The 14,578-nt window shown below is 43.7% G+C and overlaps 1 long non-coding RNA gene across 1 annotated transcript in view; it reads left to right on the top strand.

Annotated features, from left to right (window-relative positions):
- LOC142577865 (uncharacterized) overlaps positions 1 to 11,972 on the top strand; it is a 47,945-nt gene extending 35,973 nt beyond the window's left edge. Inside the window, exon 3 of the long non-coding RNA XR_012827084.1 lies at positions 11,875 to 11,972. This is a non-coding gene — a long non-coding RNA (uncharacterized LOC142577865). The remainder of the gene's footprint in view (positions 1 to 11,874) is intronic.
- The last annotated feature ends 2,606 nt before the right edge of the window (positions 11,973 to 14,578 follow it).

Here is a 14,578-nt window from a genome sequence, read left to right as displayed (position 1 = left end):
CGCTTATACTTAACCAGTTACATGTATATAATTACTTGTAATCAGCTGGATTTTACAGTTATATTGTAATTTAGCAATTACTTGGTTTACACGGCAACCCTCTCTGCGATTGAGTTCATTTTTTCAGTAAACAATTACATGTAAGCAATTTATGGACGGGGCAAGCTGCAACAAAGGACGCACCTTTGAGAACCTGAATTTGGCGAAAGCTACAGTAGAAGGTCCAAGATCTCGCCATGCAGCAGCCTCGCAAATGCGCATGTCCAGACAGCCAAAACCGGGGTTCAATATTTGTTTCCTCATCGTAACGCTGCAGCAGATGCTGGCCGACAAATTGACCAGGTGCTCCTATTTATTGATAGCGAGGGCTACTTTGGGACGTTATTGCCAGGAAATCACATAGTGACGATTTTTTTTCAGCTTTTCATTGGCTCAACCGGGAGCGTCCTTTCCAAGTCCCAGCATCAATGAAGCACTGCGTGTAACAGCGTTATAGAGGGACCGATGCTGGGCGACCACAATCTTGTGCGCAAACTTCGTATGCGTACACAGTGGTGTCCTATCCTCCAGCGCGCAAATCGAGAGAACTGGCCAAGCTCTCCGTTCCTCCTTTCCCATTTTTCCTTCCTCGAGCAAGTTTTCTGTGTCGCTGCTTATGTCTTCACAATGAATAAGAGGGACGATGACGAACGCGTTTTTTTTAGAAGCAGCTGTTAGTGCAGACAAGCAATGTATGAAGGGCTGTAGAGGACGCACTGAAAGTACCAAGCCAGCTCGTTCTGTTTACGGTAGCTGTACAATGTTAATAACAGTTCGGAGGAAAGTAGCATAAAACTTATCGATTACTATTATATATTTCTTCGATTACTTTTTGTGGCGCTGTAATTGGTAACTGTAATGCATCACATTTTAATTGTAATCTGTTATTGCTTTTCTGTAACACGTACACGTCTGGTGGTCAGTAATGCGAGTGGAAAGGAACCAGACAACAGAAACGAAATGACGGTTATCGTAGTCAACGATAAAAAAATTAACAGCAGTTATTCACCGAGCTATCAGAAATATAGTAAGTGGGAGACGATTGAAATGGAGTGTCTATTTCATATCAGTTATTGTTCTGAAATTTCGCGCAATAGGTAACGAATTTCTTCAGCGTTTAACTCTGGGTGATATTTTCGTAATGACTGCAACGATGACCGAATTAGCGTAATGCAAATTATTATTATTATTATTATTATTATTATTATTATTATTATTATTATTATTATTATTATTATTATTATTATTATTATTATTATTATTATTATTGAAACATACAAACACACAAAAGAAACAGGGAGGGAGCAAGCTGACAACTGCCACCGAGAGGGGCACAACGCCTGCCTACTCTTTCGGGAGGAGGGAATGAAAAGAGGAGAAAAGGAGAAGATGCGAAACAAAGAAATAGGGACGACAATACTAAATAAAGAAATGACAGAGACACGGACGAAAGAAAGTAGGAACACGGAAAGAATGTCTATAAACGGGAGGCCAAATCAGTTTTCTGCATGAAACTTAGCAAGGCTCTAGGGGCCTGGTCGCGTTTTGCAACACTACCTCTCGGAAACAGGCAGTCATCAAGCGTCGTACACTTGAGCCAAATCAGTGCATATTCCTTAATTAGCAGTGCACGTTGTGTGACTAATGTGGGACACTCCAATATAGGGTGTTGAAGTGTCTCACAGGAGCCACAGCACGTACACGATGGACTGCCCACACGTCCTTTACGATACAAACGTTCACGCACCAACACAGAGCCAACTCTTAATTTCAATAATAGTTTTCTGGCACTACGAGGCAACTCACGTCCACAATCGCATTGAGGCAAGGAGCCGTTTACAACACGCTGGTCTGAGTGCTGCTTTAGGAGGTACCGGCGGATTAAGACACGGGCGTTGTCAATCATACAAGAAATTTCTGTGCAGTCACTCCCGTTGTGAACACAGGTTGAAGGGAGACGATCTGCCTCTTCGTTTCCAGCAATATCCACGTGCGAAGGTATCCACTGGGCAGTGAGGGACACTCCACGAGAGGAAATTTTGTCCGCGGACTCTTATACTGCGGAGAATTGGGTGATTGGCATCCTTTCCCAACAGCCTGCCAAGGGCAGCACGGGAGTCTGTATGGACGACGTCCTTCGATGTGCTAATTTCTTCCTGTACGTACTTCAAAGCAACATCAATCGCTGCCCGCTCCGCAATTGTTGATGAGGATGGATGAGGTATTCGAAACACCCTTTCATGTCACTCGAAGGGCAGAAGGAAACTGCGGCAGCACCGTGAGCGTCGCTGCTTACTGATACGTCCGTAAATACTTCAAGATGGTCTCCATATTTTTCAAATAAGTGCAGTTGGGCCAACTGGAATAGTGCAGAAATAGGCTGACCAGGTTTTTTGTGTGTCTCGGAAATCGAAAGATGAATAGGGAGGGGGCATTTGTCGTTGTATTCCTTCGGAATCGTCAGTGCGGTAGTATCGTTTAAACTGCCGGCAATGGCAACGAACAACGCTGGCATTCTCCCCATGCGACTTTAATACAGGTATCACCAGAGATGATTTCCATTCGTTGGGCATCAGACTCGTTCGCCACACTTCATTGTATTCATCTAAGATAAGCTGATAAAAGACCTCATCGATGTTTCATAGGGCTTGATGTGACAACGATGTGACACCGTCTTCGCCTGGGGCATTGCGGCGTTAAGAAAGGTTACGCGCATAGCTTAGCTCCTCGAATGTAAAGTCTACCTCATCCATTTCGCAAGCAGGACCATAGCAAGAGGTTACGGTAGCGTGATTTGTCCGAGAATTAGGGTCACCGCTGGTGGTGTTTCTTGACATAGCAGATACGAAAAGGACGGCGAAATTTTCCGGCAGAATTTTCGGCGACTGGCCGGTCGTTATGCACAAAACAGCAGTTAGACTCGTGCAGAACTCAGGAGTTCGGAGAGCCTTCAGTATAACCCATACACTTCCGAAACTGCTTGCCATGCAGCGAACTACAAAGTGCGGCCCAGCTCTTTCGACGATGTCGTTTTCTGTGCCGCGGCGTAGATGTATCTAGGCGACGTCCAATCAGGGCTTCGTTTAGAGCGCTGCACCCACATGTAAGAGCGGCGTCGACAGTCACGTAGCCTCAAGAGCTGATGATCAGGGTTTGATTTATCTATGCGCCGCCATCGTCATACCATAGCTTGTTGTAGACACTCACTCACCAGTTTGAACAAATTAATTAATCTAACTATGGAGTTTGACGTGCCAAAACCCCTTTCTGAATATGAGGCACGCCCTAGTGGAGGACTCCGAAAATTTTGACCACCTGGGGTTCTTTAACGTGCACCTAAATCTAAGTACACGAGTGTTTTCGCATTTCGCCCCCATCGAAATGCAGCCGCCGTGGCTGGGATTCGATCCCGCGACCTTGTGCTCAGCAGCACTACACCCTAGCCACTGAGCAACCACGGCGCTTCAGTTTGAACAGCTTGTCGTGTGATGACGCCTTGGAAATAAGCTGAAGGAACTTGTCCCAATTTGTCACAGCATAGGCAGCAGTCTGGCGGCTAGGAGCATTTTCTGGAACCAACCAAATTGGTAAGCGATCTGAGCCCCCTGGGTCAGCTTCACATGACCAGCCCAGGCGCACATCTCTCGTTGATATCGCAAGGTCGATGGTTGATGGTTCCTTTCCCCTGCCGAGAAATGTAGGTGAGCCATCATTGAGGGCTTGTCGATCATGTCTAACAATAAGCTCCTTCATCTCAATGCCGCGACTGTCTTGTGGACGAGAACACCAGCGAGGATGGTGAGCATTGAAGTCTCCGCACAGCACAAATGATGGGCCGCAGCCAGAGATTAAGCACTCCAGTAATGTGGTGTCAGAAGACCGCGTCGGTCGATAATATATGCTTGCCATAGTCGTCGTTGTATGTCTGATACTTAAAGCAAGAGCGGAACATTAAAAATCGGCGTCGCAGATGTCCCCGGTGTCAATAACAGCGAAACGTAGATCAGCTCGTACGTATAACGATGCTTTGGAAGCATTTCGTGGTTGTATGACTTCCGTGCACTGGAAAGTACCGAATACCAGCAATGGTGCATAGAGTGTTGCTGTGGGCTCCTACGAAGCCTGGAAGTCTGAATTCTTTTTTCTTAAATTGGTTTCTTGAAGCGCTATAACATCTGGCGGAGTGTTCATTGCGAGGAGCCGAAGGACCAGATCAGCATGCCACGGTCTTAGAAACCTGACATTCCATTGCAGCAAGAAAGGACGAGGCTTTCGACAAGTATTAATAGTGTTTCTAGTGAAGGGCGCCGAGAACTGGAACGAGAGCTGCCAGAAGTTTCTCTGCGGCTAATGCTGCTGGTGTCTGACGACGGGCAATCAGAGACCTAATAATGTTGACAAGCATCTTAAGAAGGTTGATAAGCTGGGCATGGTCGTTGATTGAGACCATTTTGGATACCTTATATACAGGGTTTTCTGCTGTAGACGGGGCCTTGGCGGCAGCTGGCTCGCCCGCTATCGGAGGCATGATCTCGGTGGAGGCGGGTTCTGATGCTTTTGATGGAAGCGCAGGCCACGATGTCGCTGAGAGGCCGAAGTTCCGCTTGCGTCCTTCCCTCCAATGCACGGTGTCTGCGATATTCTTCGAACGTGCGGGTACATACTCAGTTGTGGCATTTGCAGCCGCTGGTTGGGCGCTATTGCTGCATGTCTTCTCTCGTGATGCCCTCTTTTGGCCTTCTTTTTCAGATATTTTAGTTTTTCTTTCAATGTGGGATAGTCTTTGTCTGTTGCCAAGTGTTCGCCTTCACAGTTACGGCAGCGAGATGTGGAACTGTCGCAAGAATTTACGTCGTGATCTTTGCCACATTTGGCACAGGCCACAGCAGTTTTGCAGTAACCCTGCACATGACCAACCTTTATACATTTACGGCACTGTGAATGCCTTGGTACAAAAGGTCGAACTGGGTATCGCACCAATTTAGACTTTATATGGCTAGGCAGCTTTTCACAGTCAAACAGTATCTTCGCACATTTTGACCAGCCGAGCCTTCGAGAGCTGATGATTTTGCATGGTGGCGTGCAAACAATCATGCTTTTCAAAACGTCGTCTTCAAGTTCTAGGTCAACATCACATATGGCACCAGCTGTTACATTCGCTCCCTGTGATATATAAGGCCGTGTGTTGACACCACAGAGTTGAGACAGGCCAAATAGAGTTTGCACCGTGTTCTCATCTGTTGTCTCCACGGCGATAATATTTTTCCGTGGGCTCACTCGAACCTCTTGAATAAGACCAGGGGCCAGTTTGAAGAAAAAGTCATGAAGTTTCTGCTTGGAGATGTCATTCAAGCTTACCACGACGTCGACAGGCACGAATGCTACTGTCGTAGTTACGATGCTGTTGTATATGATGGTCGCTTCGCTTGAGGACGATATCGAGGATTTCCGTCTTGAACGCCGATGCTTAGCTGGTATGAAGGTATCTGAGCCATACGACCTTGTATCAGACTCGGAATCGCCAGCTTCTGATGCCACTGAAGAGCTGAGGCGCTTCCTTATAGCGGAAGGCCTGTCCCTGCCGCCAGACGGTTCCACCATCATCACCTCCATCGCAAGCTTTGCAGGGAGGGTCTTCCAGCAAAGCAGGAGCATCGAGAGCCACTACAAAGAGCATTGGGTGTTGCTGATGCACGACGAAGCACAAAATTAGAAAACAACTTCAGCATCATAGAAACCACCAACCGAACGCAAGAACTTTATAACAAAACATGCATGCAAATGAACATGATTACAGGCAAAATTATTTTTTGTAGTATTGTTGGCCGTTTGTTTCAATCAATATTCATGGTGTGAAAAGACACAATTGCACGTTACTGGCTTATCACGTCTTTAATTGTACCTGAACTGTTCACCGATAAACTGAATAATTCTTCCACCGGCTTATCATTTTACATTTTGCCACGCTAGTACATATCAATGTCACTCAATCTTGTTGCCCGTGGCATTCATTGCAACGAATCGTACAAGACAGGCGTTTACTGCAAGGAGCTGTTAAATCCAGGAAATGAATCCATCCTGTTGAGCAAAAAATAGAACCTGTGGCTTGACGAGCAAAACCACGAAATGATCATGAGGCACTTTGTAGTTAGGCACTCTACAGATTATTTTTTTACCAACTCTGGTTATTTGTAAAAATAACGTTGCCGTGATTTATATCGCTCGAATCAATTAATAATTGGTGCAGTGAAAAAAGATTTGAACAACTGGTATATGCTAATTACGTCTCCAAATAAGCAACCGTTGATGAAAATAGTTGGAACTTTTGACATAACCATTTTGGACACCGAGTTTAGTTCACTTGTTCTGACCTAACTGTCCTTCAAACATTTTCTTGCATGCTTAGTAGACATCATCATCATCATCAGCAGCAGCAGCAGCAACATCAGCCTTTTTTATGTCCATTGCAGGACGAAGGCCTCTTATTCCGATGTGCAATTACCTCTGTCCTGCGTCAACCGGTTCCAGCTAGCACCTGCAAATTTTTTAATTTCATCATTCCACCTAGTCTTTTTGCCGTCCTCGACTGCACTTCCCTTCGCTTGGCACCCATTCTGTAAGCCTAATAGTCCACCGGTTATCTAACCTACGCATTACATGACCTCCCCAGCTCTATTTATTTCTCCTAATGTCAATTAGAATATCGACTATCTCTGCTTGCTCTTTGATTCAGACCGCTCTCTTCTTGTCTCTTAACGTTACGCCTAACATTCGTCACTCAATGGCTCTTTGTGCGGTCCTTAACTTGTTTTTGAGCTTCTTTGTCACTGTACAAGTTTCTGCCCGATATGTCAGCAGAGGTAGAATGCATTGATTGTACGCCTTTCTTTTTAATGATAATGGTAAGGTTCCAATCTGAATCTGGCAAGGTCTGCCGAATGCGCTTCAACCCATTTTTATTCTTCTGTAAACTTCCTTCTCATGATCAGGGTTCTTTTTGAGTAATTGACCTAAGTAAACTTACTCCTTCACAGACTCTAGAGGCTGTCTGGCGATCCTGAACTCTTGTTCCTTTGCATGGCTATTGATCACAATCTTTGTCTTCTGAATATTAACCTTCAACCCCATTGTTATACACTCTCTGTTAAGGTCCTCAATCATTTGCCGTAATTCGTCCCCATTGTGGCATAACAGGACAACGTTGTCTGCAAACCGAAGATTGCTGAGATATTGGCCGTTGATCCTTACTCCTAAGCCTTTTATAGTTTTATAGTTTTATAGCTTGAATACTTATTCCAAGCACGCAGGTTATAGCATTGGAGAGATTGTGTCTCCTTGTCTGACCCTTACTTTATAGCTATCTTCATACTTTTCTTGTGTAGAATTAAGGTAACTGTATAATCTCTGTAGATAATTTCCAAGATATTTGCCTAAGCGTGCTCCTTGATAACGTAATGCCTCTGTGACTGCTGGTATCTCGACTGAATCATATGCCTTTTCATAAGCTATGAAAACCATATACAGAGGCTGGTTGCACTCTGTGTTCAGCCACCACCTCCCAAATGATCCCTACAATTCACCCACGGCCCTCAGTCCCCAGCAGCTGCGGAGCACCTGACCAAGGCAGCGGTCAGACCTAAAACGCAGCAGAGGGTGCTAAGAATCTGGGCCCGGACAGGCCGCCAATTGAAACTGACCCTGTCAACTTTTAATTGCCGAACTCTGTCGAGTGAGGCTAGCTTAGCAGGTCTCTTTGAGGAACTATCAGACATTGTTTGGGATATTATTGACCTTAGTGAGATTGGAATAACTGGTGAGGCTTATACATTGCTGAATAACGGACATGCCATCTGCTACAGAGGTCTCCCAGATAAGAAGCAATATAGTGTAGAATTCCTAATCCATAAGAACATAGCGGGCAACATTAACGAATTCTACAGCATTAATGAGAGGGTAGCTGTAGTCGTAATCAAACTTAATAAGAGGTATAGAATAAAGGTAGTACAAGCCTACGCTATAACATGCCGTTACTATGATGATGAAGTAGGTCAGTTTTAAGAAGATGTTGAATTAGCGATGAGAAAAGTGCAAGCTCAGCAAACTGTAGTAATGGGCGACTTCAATGCTAAACAGGAGAAAAAGCAGGCTCGTGAACACGCAATTGGCTACTACTGCGTTGACTCTAGGAACGCCGGAGCAGAGGTGCTGGTAGAATTCGCAGAAAGGAATAAACTTCGAATAATGAACACCTTTTTCAGGAAGCGTAGATACAGAAAATGAACTTGGAAGAGCCCTAATGGTGAAACAAGAAATGAAATTGATTTTGTACTTTCTGCTGATACCAGCATCGTGCAGGATGTAAAAGGTAAAGGTAGGGTAAAGTGCAGTCATCATGGGTTAGTGGGGGCTAGGATTCACCTCAATTTGAAGAGAGAAAGAGTAAAATTGGTCAACAGAAAACAGATCAACCTAGAAACAGTAAGGGTAAAAGGGCACAAATTCAGCCTGGTACTTGCAAACAAATATGCAGCCTTAAAACAGAGAGAAGAAGATGACATAGAGGCAATAACGTGATACCGTAAATAGGCTAGCTTCAGAGGCAGCCATAGAAGTGAAAGGCAAGGCTCCAAGGCAAACAGTAGGCAAGCTCTCCCAAGTAACAAAGGACCTACTAAAGAAGCGAAAAAGAATGAGAGTGGCCAGCTCAAGAGATAAGATAGAATTCGCGGAACTGTCAAAACTGACCAAAAAGGCGAAAATAAGGGATATTCGAAAGTATCAGGTGAGAAAGACTGAAGAAGCCGTAAAAAATGGACGCAGCCTGAAATCAATGAGAAAGAAACTTAGCATAGGACAAACCAAGATGTGTGCACAGCAAGATAAGCAGGGTAACATCATCAGCAAACTCGAAGATATAGTACTATAGTACAAGCAGCGGAAGTATTCTATACTGTCCTGCACAGTACCCAGAGAAGTCAGGATATCTCAATTAGAAACAGTAATGAACACGATACAGAAACTCTTCCTATAACTAGCGATGAGGTCAGAAGGGCCTTGCAAGTCATGAAACGAGGAAGAGCGGCAGGAGAAGATGGAATAACAGTCGAATTAATCAAAGATGGAGGAGACATAATGCTTGGAAAACTGGCAGGTCTTTATACAAAGTGTCTATCGACCGCAAGGGTCCCAGAAAACTGGAAGAATGCAAAGGTTATAGTAATCCACAAAAAGGGAAACGTTAGAGAATTCAGGAAATATAGACCCACCAACTTACTCTCAGACTTATATAAAATATTCACCAAAATAATCTCCAATAGAATAAGGTGAACACTGGAATTTACTCAACCAAGGGAAAAAGCTGATTTCAGGAAGGCATACTCTACAATGGACCACATCCATGTCATGAATCAGATAATTGAGAAATCCGTAGAGTACAATAAACCTCTCTATATGGCTTTCATATATTACGAAAAAGCAATTGATTCACTAGAGATACCAGCAGTCATAGAGGCATTACGTAATCAATGAGTACAGAAGGGTTATGTAAATACCTTGTAAAATATCTACAGATGTTCCACAGCCAGCTTGATTCTGCACAAGAGCAAGAGGACACTTATAAAGAAAGGGGTCAGACAGGGAGACACAATCTCTCCAATGTTATTCACTGCGTGCTTGGAAGAAGTACTCGAGCTATTAAACTGGGAAGGCTTTGTAGTAAGGATCGACGGCGAATATCTCAGCAACCTTCGATTTGCCGATGACATTGTTCTATTCAGCAACAATGCGGACGAGTTACAACAAATGATTGAGGACCTAAACAGAGAGAGTGTGAGAGTGGGGTTGAAGATTAATATCGAGAAGACAAAGATAATGATGAATAGCCGGGCAAAGGAACGAGAGTGCAGGATTGCCAGTCAGCCTCTAGGGTCTGTGAAGAAGTACGTTTACCTAGGTCAACTAATCACAGGGAACTCTGATCATGAGAAGGAAATTCACAGAAGAATGAATAAAAATGGTTTGGAGCGAATTCAACAGACATTGTCAGATCCTGACTGGAAGCTTACAATTTTCATTAAAAAGCAAACTGTACAATCAGTGCATTCTACCAGTGCTGACGTACGGGGCAGAAACTTGGAGACTGACAAAGAAGCTAGAAAGCAAGTTAAAGACCTCACAGAGAGTGATGGAACGAAGAATGTTAAGTGTAATGTTAAGAGACAGAAAGAGAACGGTTTGGATCACTGAGGAAATGGTTATAGACGATATTCTGAATTCTGATTGACATCAAGAGAAAAAATTGTAGCTGGGTAGGTCAAGTAATGCGCCGGTTAGATAACCGGTGGACCATTAGGATTATAGAATGGCTTCTAAGAGAAGGGAAACGCAGTCGAATACGGCAGAAGACTAGGTGGAGCTATGAAATTAGGAATTTTGCGGGTGCTAGTTGGAATCGGTTGGCGCAGGAGAGGGGTAATTGGAGATCGCAGGGAGAGGCCTTCGTCCTGCAGCGGATATAAAACAGGCTGACGATGATGATGATTGTACTCTCCGGATTTCGCGATTACCTGATCGATCGCATTTAATTTCCCGTGTTAGTTACCCCATAAATCATATCTGTTGGCAAAGTGTGGCTGAAGCTAGCTATCTGCTTATTACTGACAGGTTACACTGAATTAGAGAAGAAACGTACAATCGCACAAAAAACGTTGCAGAATCTGCAATAAGCGCTGATACGTCATAGTCGCCTCAGATGTTTTAGCCGATGCAATCAGACGAACACCGGGCCTCTAATCACTCCTGTCTGCCTTACGTTCAATGTTTCGGTTATTCTAAGATGGTGTTTATAAAGGCACGATGAGGTCGGAAACGGAGGGGTCGTCCAGGAGCGCCCGACCGAGAGGACGAGAGTAGTAGGCTTTTATAACATTACGCGTGCTGTGCTTGCGCATCGAGCACGTGCTGCTCAAGCTTATTTTCGTAGTCTTTCGCATCCGAAACCAAGGCACCGGCTGAGAGCGCCGGCCTTAGCGTCCCCGCGTGGTGGCGCCGGTGGGCGACACAGTATCCAATCAGCTAGTGGGCAGAAGCGTGAGTGGAAAGGAACAACACAAAAGAAATACAGTGACGATTGTGGGTCGGCAATGAGAAAAACGATTAACAGCAGTGACGCACCGAGCTATCAGACATACACTGAATCGCAAAAATGTGAAATGGAGTGCTCTTGTAACAATCAGTGCCCTCCAACTTGAATGATAACTGAACCAATTCCATCAGCGTTCAATTTTTGGTGAAATGCTCATAATAATGGCAATGACGTTAGAATTTATGTTATTCAAGTTGTCTTTTTGACAAGCGATGCTTAATACTTTGTTTTGAGGAAATATCGTAGCACGACAGTAAAACGTTTATTCTACGATGTAGTAGTAGCTTTATTGGATATTCACAAATACAAGTACATAAATGCGCACTGTCTTTTATTAGTTACAGTTTCGCTCGAATTGTTAAGCAATGACAGTGATAGCAAGCGCTCGAGGCCTGTGGTTTTGCGCAGCGTGTCACTCCAGAGGCTACCCGGCGTCGTATACGTATATCCGAAGCTATAGCGAGTTTGTATGCAGCGAAAATGCGCCGTTAGACTCCGGTAGAAACGGGCGTACGTGCCCATGCACAAATTTCTTAATTTTTTCCCCTTCTTCACGAATTTGAAGTGCCATAGTATGTATGTTCTTTTTTCGTCGTTTAGCATTTTTTAAAGTTAGTATTTTCAATCGTAAAACTTCTCGGTTTATTGAAATTATTTCACTTTCTTTCTTTTCCTGTCTGTCTGTATTACAGATGTAATCATCTCACCATGAAACCAACAAACAAAGACTCCAAGGACAACCCAGCGGAAACAAGTTGTACTTAATAATTGAATAAAAAATGATAAAAATAATGGAATTGAAGATGTGATTGTCACTCATTGTACTTTCATTGTAATAATATTGTAATCGTATGTGGAATAGTAATGTATTAGAATTTGTCTTAATCTTAATTATATTTGCCCGCAGTATATGCCCACGTACTATAAAACCCTTGGGATGGGCAATGTATTCAAATAAAAAAATAAATATTCGAATGTGCCACGATGCGCGATCGGCGAACGCGCTTATCAAGGCGTATCTCCAGGTACTCACGCTGTACCTTGAGCCCTATTCAATTAATAACAAATATCAGGGCTTGCGGTCATCCTGTGAAATCACACTCATTACGATTACAATATTTCTGAGGTCACGACAAGAATGAAGCCACACAATTGTTCATTGCAACGCTGCGAGCTGTTCTTAACTCGGTCATGTATAACACAGCTACACAACCAAGAAAAGTGTAGCAACTTGTTCATCTTTATTTCTGGCCATAGTGAGTACATTAGTACAAACTAAAATAACTGTTATTTCAATTGAAATGTAAACAATTTGTTTTGTTGAACTATCCGAGGCTTAAGTTTTCCTTCTGCCTATCAAAGCCCAAACTATGGACTTCACATTTAGTTGCCAGCTCTCAAATTAGCGTTTCGAGGTGCCAAGTTCAGCGCAGGATATATGACAGGTCGAGGAAAGCGAAACAACGAAACACCAAATGTGGGCATAGATCATTACCGAACCAGGACTGGCCGCCGCCAGGAGCCGCCCGAAGTCACAGCATGGCTCCCATAGCCGTGGCTTTCCGGTTTTCTGCAGCGTAAGTCCACATGCACCGACTGGGCTGCAGCAGACCGCAGGCGCGCTGCACTATGTGCGCCGCTTTCTGCTGCGCTTCGGGAGCCTTTTCGCTGCGTGTTCTGGTACGCAGTTAGGCAGGTACCTACCACATTAGCAATCTTCTTATCAGAGATGAGCTGGCTGGATAATGATGACCGGTTTAAAATATCGTACAACATTTTGCTAGATATCGAAGTTACATTTTCTAAACTTTAGATTTAATGTTATCGACCCCTGAAGAGCTAGCTATGTTAAGTTTATTAATAAGACATGCGATATCATTTTCAGTGGTATCGATGGGGTCAATGTACTGGCAGTCAAAATCAGTGTCTTCAGGAATGAGGGAAATGTCTTCATTTGTGAATGCGGATGAAAAAAAAAACGTGTTAAAGACTGCGGGGCATTCACTATCAGGAAGCGGAACTTCATTTTCACCATCTAAGGAAATATGGTGCGAACCGTGATCATGTGACATTGCCTGGCAAAAATTTTAGGGGTTGGACTTAAGAAGGGAGGGTAGATTGTGAGAATATTATTTATCTTTAGCCTCACTTACAGCTGAGCAGTAAGATTTCGAGCATAGATTATGTCTTTCTCAAGCCGTGGGCGAGCCAGTGTGCTTTGCATTCGTGTATAACTGTTTCTTCGTATTCCTTAGCCTACGAAGGTATTGGGTGAACCATGGGTTGGTTTTATCACCTGATATTTTGATTAGCGTGATACACTTTTCTACTAATGCGCAGACTTTTTCCTCTAAAAGAAGCCAGTTTTCATTAACTAACCGAGCAGAAAAGAAAGGTAATAAAGTGTGCGAGAGAAACGTCTCAAGTTCCTCGTTTATTTTGTGGTAGTCGCCTTTGTTATAGTCACGAGTAGTTTTGTTTGTGACTTTTGTAGACTGCAAGGGGACATTAAGAGTAAGTTGAATCAACTTATGGTCACTGAAGCCTTCTAAGTCACTTCACCAAATATTTCAGGGACGCTAGTAAGAACTAAGTCTAAGATGTTGTCGCCGCGGGTGGGTCGGGTAACCATTTGGAATAAATTATAATCTAACGTTAAAGAAATGGCTTTGCTTGATGATCGACAGGATTATGATAGTGTATTCTAATCTATCAGTGAAAAATTGAAGTCTCCAACGAGATACGTGATATCAGCTTGAAAGATTCTCATTGCTTTTGTAATGCTACTGCGCAGTTCAACGATAGAGCACTGATTCGGATTGGGTGGGCGATAGCCGCCTCCAATTGACACATTGTGGTTACTGGTTAGGCATTGTGCCCATATGATCTCAATACACGAATCGATGTTAATGACATGTGATCTAATAGTTCTTTTGATATCCAAGAATGTGCCACCAGCTCTTTTTCCAACGAGGTCACACCTGTATATATTAAAAGGATCGCGAGGGAAGATTTCATTATCGGTTATTCCGGGATTTAGACACGTTTCAGTGAAAACAACGATATCAGAATTGCAGCCATGAAGAAACGAGGCAACATGGCCGTGCTTTGGTAGCAGGCTTCTAATATTTGTGAATGATAGTGATAATGATGCCGCGGTTGTATATAGGGGACTCGGACCTTCGACCGATCGGATTGCGTGGTATGGTTAGTAGCTATCTGCTACAATATATTACAGCTTTACTGGTGTTGTCAAAAACATAATTTGCATGCTCAATGCCCAATCGGTCAAGTGAAAAGCGAAAACGCTTGGCTTTTCCCTTAGCAAATGCAATCAAGTGCTTTCTTGCTTCTCGAGTAGTTGGTGAAAAACTTCGCAGAAAGAGAAGTTAGACT

This window comes from Dermacentor variabilis, chromosome 4 (genome assembly GCF_050947875.1).
Source record: "Dermacentor variabilis isolate Ectoservices chromosome 4, ASM5094787v1, whole genome shotgun sequence".
Classification (NCBI taxonomy): Eukaryota; Metazoa; Arthropoda; class Arachnida; order Ixodida; family Ixodidae; genus Dermacentor; species Dermacentor variabilis.
Note: the sequence above shows the minus strand (reverse complement) of the source record. Positions and strands in the feature narration are given on the sequence as shown.